The sequence below is a fragment of the Silene latifolia genome, chromosome 9 (assembly GCF_048544455.1).
Source record: "Silene latifolia isolate original U9 population chromosome 9, ASM4854445v1, whole genome shotgun sequence".
NCBI lineage: Eukaryota > Viridiplantae > Streptophyta > Magnoliopsida > Caryophyllales > Caryophyllaceae > Silene > Silene latifolia.
In genome coordinates, this window is record NC_133534.1 from 51,128,293 (window position 1) to 51,135,407 (window position 7,115).

The 7,115-nt window shown below is 34.5% G+C and overlaps 1 long non-coding RNA gene across 1 annotated transcript; it reads left to right on the forward strand.

Moving 5' to 3' along the window:
• The first annotated feature begins 4,914 nt into the window (after window positions 1–4,914).
• Window positions 4,915–6,518, forward strand: LOC141602679 (uncharacterized). Its single transcript, XR_012524601.1, has 2 exons — window positions 4,915–5,541; window positions 5,681–6,518. It is a non-coding gene; the product is annotated as an uncharacterized LOC141602679 (long non-coding RNA).
• The last annotated feature ends 597 nt before the right edge of the window (window positions 6,519–7,115 follow it).

A 7,115-nucleotide genomic window follows, 5' to 3' on the forward strand; every position in this document is an offset into this window, starting at 1 on the left:
TAGTGCAAAACCCTTTGCTACCAATCAAGCTTTGATATCTAACAATTCACTTGGAATTTATTTCGGATTTTCATGGCTCTAAACCTTGTATTGAGTTGTGACTTAAACACTCTCATGTAAGTCATATGTTCATTATTTTCCAGAAGTAATCAACTTGAATCAAACAATTTCTTTGTAAGTTGCAAGCTCTTTACTTTCTAAAAGTAACACTAATTCATCATCTTCAACAAGTGATGACTTTAACCTCCTAGGATTTGAAGAAACAACGTCTTACACAAAACGTCTCATGTATCCAAGAAAGAACAGTTTCTTGCGACATAACATTCTTTGTGGCTCTTGAATAATTTCTCTTTGTACTCTGAAGCTGTCTTTCTAGAATAAAAGTTTATTTCTAGAAGACAGAGTGGGAGAATAAAATGGGTCATTTAATTTTTAACCTAAGTTTATGTCACATGTAGTATGATACTTGATCACATAAATAAAATGGGTCATTTAATTATAATTCACAACATCTTGTAATTACAATCAACCATTCATTCTCATCTCTATTGTTTCTCAAACAATAAACAATTTTAGTAATAAAACATTTTTATTACTAAAATAAATCTTATTTAATCTCATTACAATAAGAAATAATATTCTCTCTCACAATTGAATTGTTCAATTTTAAGGAATTGATCAACTTGTATCGTCATACAATTAATCAACTTTACAGACAAGGGCATCATCCTTTAGGTGTGACCTTAAGGGATCAACTAACCACCACCGTTCCACGACAGCAACATCAAACTCTAGCAAGCCAATCGTTACCGATTAATGTTGGTCAGTTGACTATATAATTCAATCATCCCTTATGTATTCTTAAAATGAGATTTAAACATGTGATCATCATGATCGACAATTGTGATCGCATTATTGTCGGGGACACTCCAACAGTCAGATCTTGAAAAATGTCATTTGTTCGATAGTCAAGTTCATGCTTTTGTTTCAAATACTCCATTAATCCTCAAAACAACGACATTTTTCGAATTTGGCAATCAAACTAATTCGACTTTGACCACTAATATTTGAAAATTATTTAGCAAGCTTCGCAGAAACAGAGGAGTAAATATTATGATTAATATATGAGGAACCCTTAAAACCCAGAAAACTGAACTGTTAATTGTAAATGAGCAAAATTCAAGCAGTAAAAGATTAAGTTTTGGCCTTTCGGAACGATAAAATTTCTCATCTGTTCATATACAACCCCATCAAACAAAGCAACGGAAACCCATTTCAACTAAATACTAAATTGATCAAATTCAACTTTTTCAATAAACATATCAAAGCTATCACCCCCATTAATGAAAAACACTATACGCTCCTCAACTACAAACACCAGAATAGATGAGAAATTACCTTAAGTGCATTGCGTTCTTGATTTATTTCGAAGATACACCTTCTCAACCAATTAATACACATTCCCAAATCCGATCACCAAAACACCAAGATTGAGTTATATATTGAACGAACAATAAAATCAATCAACCATCTGAGTAAAAAACAATAAAAAACACTAAATTCATACAAAAAGCCCCAATTTTCGTATCAACCCTAAAAATTACTTTATGATTTTTCTTTGAAAACAGATGAATCTAATAATACCAATAAACTAATTGTTAAGTTTGGAACTATTAGTAAAACGGTTTAGACAACAAAAAAAAGCGCAAGGACAAAAAATTACCTGATTCTAGGTAGTTATAATTGAATAGGAACTGGTGAGATTGGTTGTGCAAAAGCAAATAGCCAAGTATCTGGGCAAGGACGTCATTGGGAAGGAGGCGTGGGCGGCGTAGGGAGATGATGACAGTGCCAATTGACGAAGGAAACTGCAGATGATGGATAAAAAGAGATTCGATGAATCAGTAAGAGGAAGTGTAGAGAAAAAAAGGAAGAGATATGAGGGATTGAGGATGGAAGACGTGGACACAGGAAAACCAAGACAACGTCAAAGCCCAAAATGAAAGGCCAAAATCGGGAGAAATAATTGAGGAAAGGCCCAAGTATCAACCCAACAAACCAACCCACCCATATGAAGTTCAAGTGTTCAACTATTGAATAAGAAAATAATACAATTTCAACTATTCATAATACTATTCATTAGAATAATAACTCCTCTTACTCTCTTTTATATAAAGGGGGGGGGGGGGGGATTAAATTAGAGGTGTGAAATTGAAATGGTAAAAAAATTTAAAATAGGTCGGATTAATGGTTAAAATGATGCTTGTTTGGTTAGGATTGAAAAGACAACTAGTTATAAACCCGTAAATTACAAACGTATCAATGTATCGTAATCATGCCTTCCACAACTTCATATTGAATGCGAAGTACATCACAACAAATCATATATACCATTCAATCAAACAAGTAATTAAAACTTCATAGAAAAATGCTCAAATTTATAAAGAGGTATTTCCTTCCCAGCCTCGTATTTACACGAGATTTTGGATCGAATTTTTTTTCTCTCTATTTGTGGGGCCTGAGGACTGAGAAAAATCTATTCAAATAGTATGTAATACCCCGTAATTTCTAAGGCTGCACTCAGCAGAGTACACCGAGTACTCGACCGAGTGGAACTCACTCCACCGAGTGAGGGACCGAGTAACAGCTGGTCTTTTATACCAGCTCCTGGAATGAGTCACTCAGTCGAGTGGCTGGTACACTCAGTCGAGTGGCTGGTGCACTCGACCGAGCACTTAATCGAGTGACCTGTCGCTGTCCCTTGTTTCGCGTGTAAAGCATGGTAAGTGGACCTTAGCCTTTTAAACCTTCTTTTTCAGATTTTCCCCTCATTTCCTCACTAAATATTATCCTCAAGATTTCCACTAGACCTTTGAAGATTTACTTTCCAATTCTTGTTCTTGTTCATTTGTTTACACTTGTAAGTACACTCTTCCTCTTTTCCTCTATTCTTAATTAGTAAACCATAGTTTCATTAGTATGTTGTCTTTGTTGGAGTATGTGTCCTCGACAATAATGCGATCACATGTTTAAATCTCATAATAAGAATACAAAAGGGATAATTCATTTATTTGGTCAACTGGTCCAGATTAATCGGTAATGATTGGCTGGCTAGAGTGTAATACTACGGTTTTATGAGTCTCTGGGTACTCTATCGAGTGGGCCTTACTCTGTCGAGTAAGGGTGTTTTGATTTACGAAATAGTATTCTGCCTGGAGGGTACTCGATCAAGTAGCCTTGGTACTCGATCGAGTAAGTGACACTCAATCGAGTACGTTAGTTACTTGATCGAGTAGCTCGGTTGACGGGTTATGTTTTGACGGGTTTTGTTAATAATGCGGATTAGTATATATATTATGTCGTCATCCTTATTAAACACTTTTATAAACCTAATACACTCATAAAGGAGATTGAAACTACGTTGTTCTCTTCATCCGCATTATTGGCAAATCCCGGAGCTTGAGAGGTCGGATTTCATTGTTCTTTGTGTCTTTGTGATCCTTGCGTCAAGGGTAAGTCCTACATACCAATTTTATAGCATTTGGTTAAGATTGTTTAAACCCTAATATATGGGATTGGGGGTTTTATGATTAGTTGTGTATGTAGTAATTGTATGATTATGTGATAGGAGGAGGATTGGTAGAGGAGAGATTTTGAGACAGCTGCTAAGATCGTCTGCTGTGTGTGTTTGCATTCCAGGTAGGGTTTCCCTACTCAGTATTAGTCACATGATGTGGATTGGTGATTTGATTATGATTGTTGATAAGTACAATGTTGGTATTGTGACGGTTGTTGGATTTTATCATTATTGATTGTTGTTGATTGTATCTGTCTGTGATCTTCGGGGTGCGTCCCTGGCTGAGTGGAGTCACTTACGGGAGTGGCTTCATGCCCATGATTCGCTTTCTGTGGAACCCGCCACAGAAGGGATGTGCACATTAATGGACTTGGGTTTATTGATCGATGGAGATGAGCGGGGCTTAGGTGGGAACGGATGCGGTCCCCCACTGGCGGTGTGGAGTACATTGCGATGGGTACTGCAGCGGGGCTACACACTTTAGTGTGTAGTCGGTGATGAGGAGTTGATTGTGGAGTTTGGGTTGATGTGACGGTTGAGTTGTTTTGTTACTTGTCTTATTGTGATTGTATTGTGTGATTAGTACTGACCCCGTCTTTGTTTTGTAAAACTGTGGTGATCCATTCGGGGATGGTGAGCAGTTGTTGAGCAGGTTTGATTAGAGGCATATGGGCTAGCTGGGGTGTGTCACCACGAGTTGATTAGAGTATTCCGCTGTCCTTATTTAGTAGTTTTGAGACATATGGTTTAAGAGAACATGTATTGTACTTTTATCAGTTTGGTTTTGGAATTGTAATCACTTAAACTTTATTACTATTTAAATTATGTTTCGTTATTGTCATTTGATTATCATTGCCTCGGAAAACCGGGTTGATGACGTTCTTATACCTGAGTGGTCCTGGTAAGGCACTTGGAGTATAGGGGTGTCACATAGAGTTTGACATTATTGGCGTATGACGGTGGTGATCAGTTGATCCCTTAAGGTCATATCTCCATGGAATGCAACCTTAATTGACTAATTAATTAATCGTATATCGATACGAGTTAATTAATTCCCTAAAAATTGATTGATATGTTTTACGAGTGAGAATTTGTATCTTATTGTAATATGATTAAATAAGATTCATTTTAATGATTAAAATGTTTTATTACTAAAATTTTATTATTGTTTACTTAACATTAAAATTAGAATGAATAGTTTATTATAATTACAAATTGTTGTAAATTATAATGAGACGGTCCATTTTAAGCATAAGTAATTATGAATGACTGGATTTTATATTGTATGTGATTTGTTTATAAATGATGATTTTTAATTTGTTAAAATTGCATCATAAGACACATTATTTAGGATGTGTCACATATCACACATATGTATACAATTGACAAAATCACAAAGTTAAAATGGATACCATGTTACATGGTATAGCCGAAAATTGTGAAGAGAATGGAGTTAGTGGATTTGTTATTTTATTGTAAAATTAACATAATCATGACCTACCAACATAGGCATGCAAAACCTATGTTTTTGGGAAGAAAAATATTAAAAGCATGAGCATGCTTGTCCCCTTGTTGTCCCCTCCTTTCCTCTATTACACGGCTCCCCTCTTCCATATGGGATGAGTTTTTTCTCATTTTTATTCATTCTAATTTTGCACAATATTCTTATCATCATTCTCTTTAAAATTGTTTTGAGAAAACTTAAGGAAAACATATTCAAATTACTAATATTACAATAATATTACTAGTAGTAGTAATCTAAATATTAGTGTATTTTTAGGGTATCATTTACTAGTTCTAGCCTACAATTAGTATATGATTTAAGATTGATTCCTTGATACAATCCTTGAGGAGGTGTTCTACTTTGAACACTTGAAGACTTGAGAGCACAAGGAGCACTGGAATATTTTAGAAGACTAATTTGGAAGGAGTCCAAATTAGTAGTCCATTTCGGCATTCTCAATGTAAGAATATCGATTTCTTTTCTTCTATTCAAATAGTTATGCATGCATAAGATCTTTATTAGTTTTATGACTAAACTAATTTAATTAATTTATTAGAGATGTCTAATAAGAGATTATTGAATCCTTCAATTGGTATCAGAGCAAGAGTTGTTGCATGAAGGCAGAGGGTGGTTTGGGATTAACTGAAATGAAAAACTGGAACAAAGCTCTTTTGGGAAAGTATGCTTGGTGGATTGCTTCAAAGAGAGACCACTTATGGGTCAAATGGATTCATCATGTTTATATGAAAGGCACTGCTTGGACTGACTACTCTCCCCCTTCTGATAGTAGTTGGTCCTGGAGGAAAATATCACAAATCATGTCTCTCTTTTCCCATGCATACACAAATGATAAATGGCAAAACTCTTCCCTTCCCTACACTGTTCAGTCTGGTTACAATTGGTTAAGACAAGCTAAACCTCTTGTTCCTTGGAGATTTCTTTGCTGGAACAATCTTAATATCCCCAAGACCTCCTTCATCTTCTGGGCTCTTCAGCATCAACGACTTCTTACTAAAGATAGGCTCCAGAGGATGGGTATGATGGTAGATACTTTGTGTGATATCTGCAGACTTATACCTGAGACTCACCATCACCTGTTTTATGATTGCACTTATAGTTCAGAATGCAGCAGGCTCTTGCAACATTGCTTACACATCAGCTTACCTGTGACTGATCTTACTGACTGGTTTTCCACAGCTAGGAAATCAAGGCTGCAGAAACGTGTGGTTGCTGCATGCTATGTGGCTTTATTCTATCAAATATGGAAAGTGAGAAATAAAGTTAGATTGAAATGCTTTGTCAGTAAACCTATGGTAATTGTCCAACAAGTGATTGCAGACATTAAGGCTCGACTATATCGTATGAACTTGACTACTCTTAGGAATAGAGATCGAATTTGGTTACAAAGCATATGATTTATTCTTTTATTCTTTAGAGTTGTTTTGGCAGTCTTGGTGTATTTTGATAGGTTGTAATATTCTTCTTTGTTGATTGATTAATATATTCTTACCTTTCCCAAAAAAAAAAAAAAAAAAAAAAAGAGTTGTTGCATGCATAATTGGTTTAGTTTTTCCGAGTTAAAATGTTAACATATAAAACTTAAAATTTGTGATTTATAAAAATGCCACAAAAATTTTGCATGTTAAAAATTTTGGTCCTAAATTGATTTTAGGTCATTTTGATGATTTATGGTAATTTATTGCTCTTTAAAAAGATTATTAGTATTTTTATTACATTTTATTGAGTAAAATGACAATTAAAATGCTAAAAATAGTTAGACTATGATTCTTACCTTGAAATTTTTACACGACCTCACATGCATATTTAACAAGTTGTATGTAAAATTTCTTATAAAATGGTTTTATATAACATGATTTATGATTTTTACATGTTAAAAGTCGATTAAATAGAGGTATTTATGTTAAAAATGGTTAGACTTTGTTCCTGCCTATAAAACTTTAGTATGTTATCACATGCAATATTTACACACTGTATGTAAATTTGTAGATCATATGATTTAATGTTGCATGATTT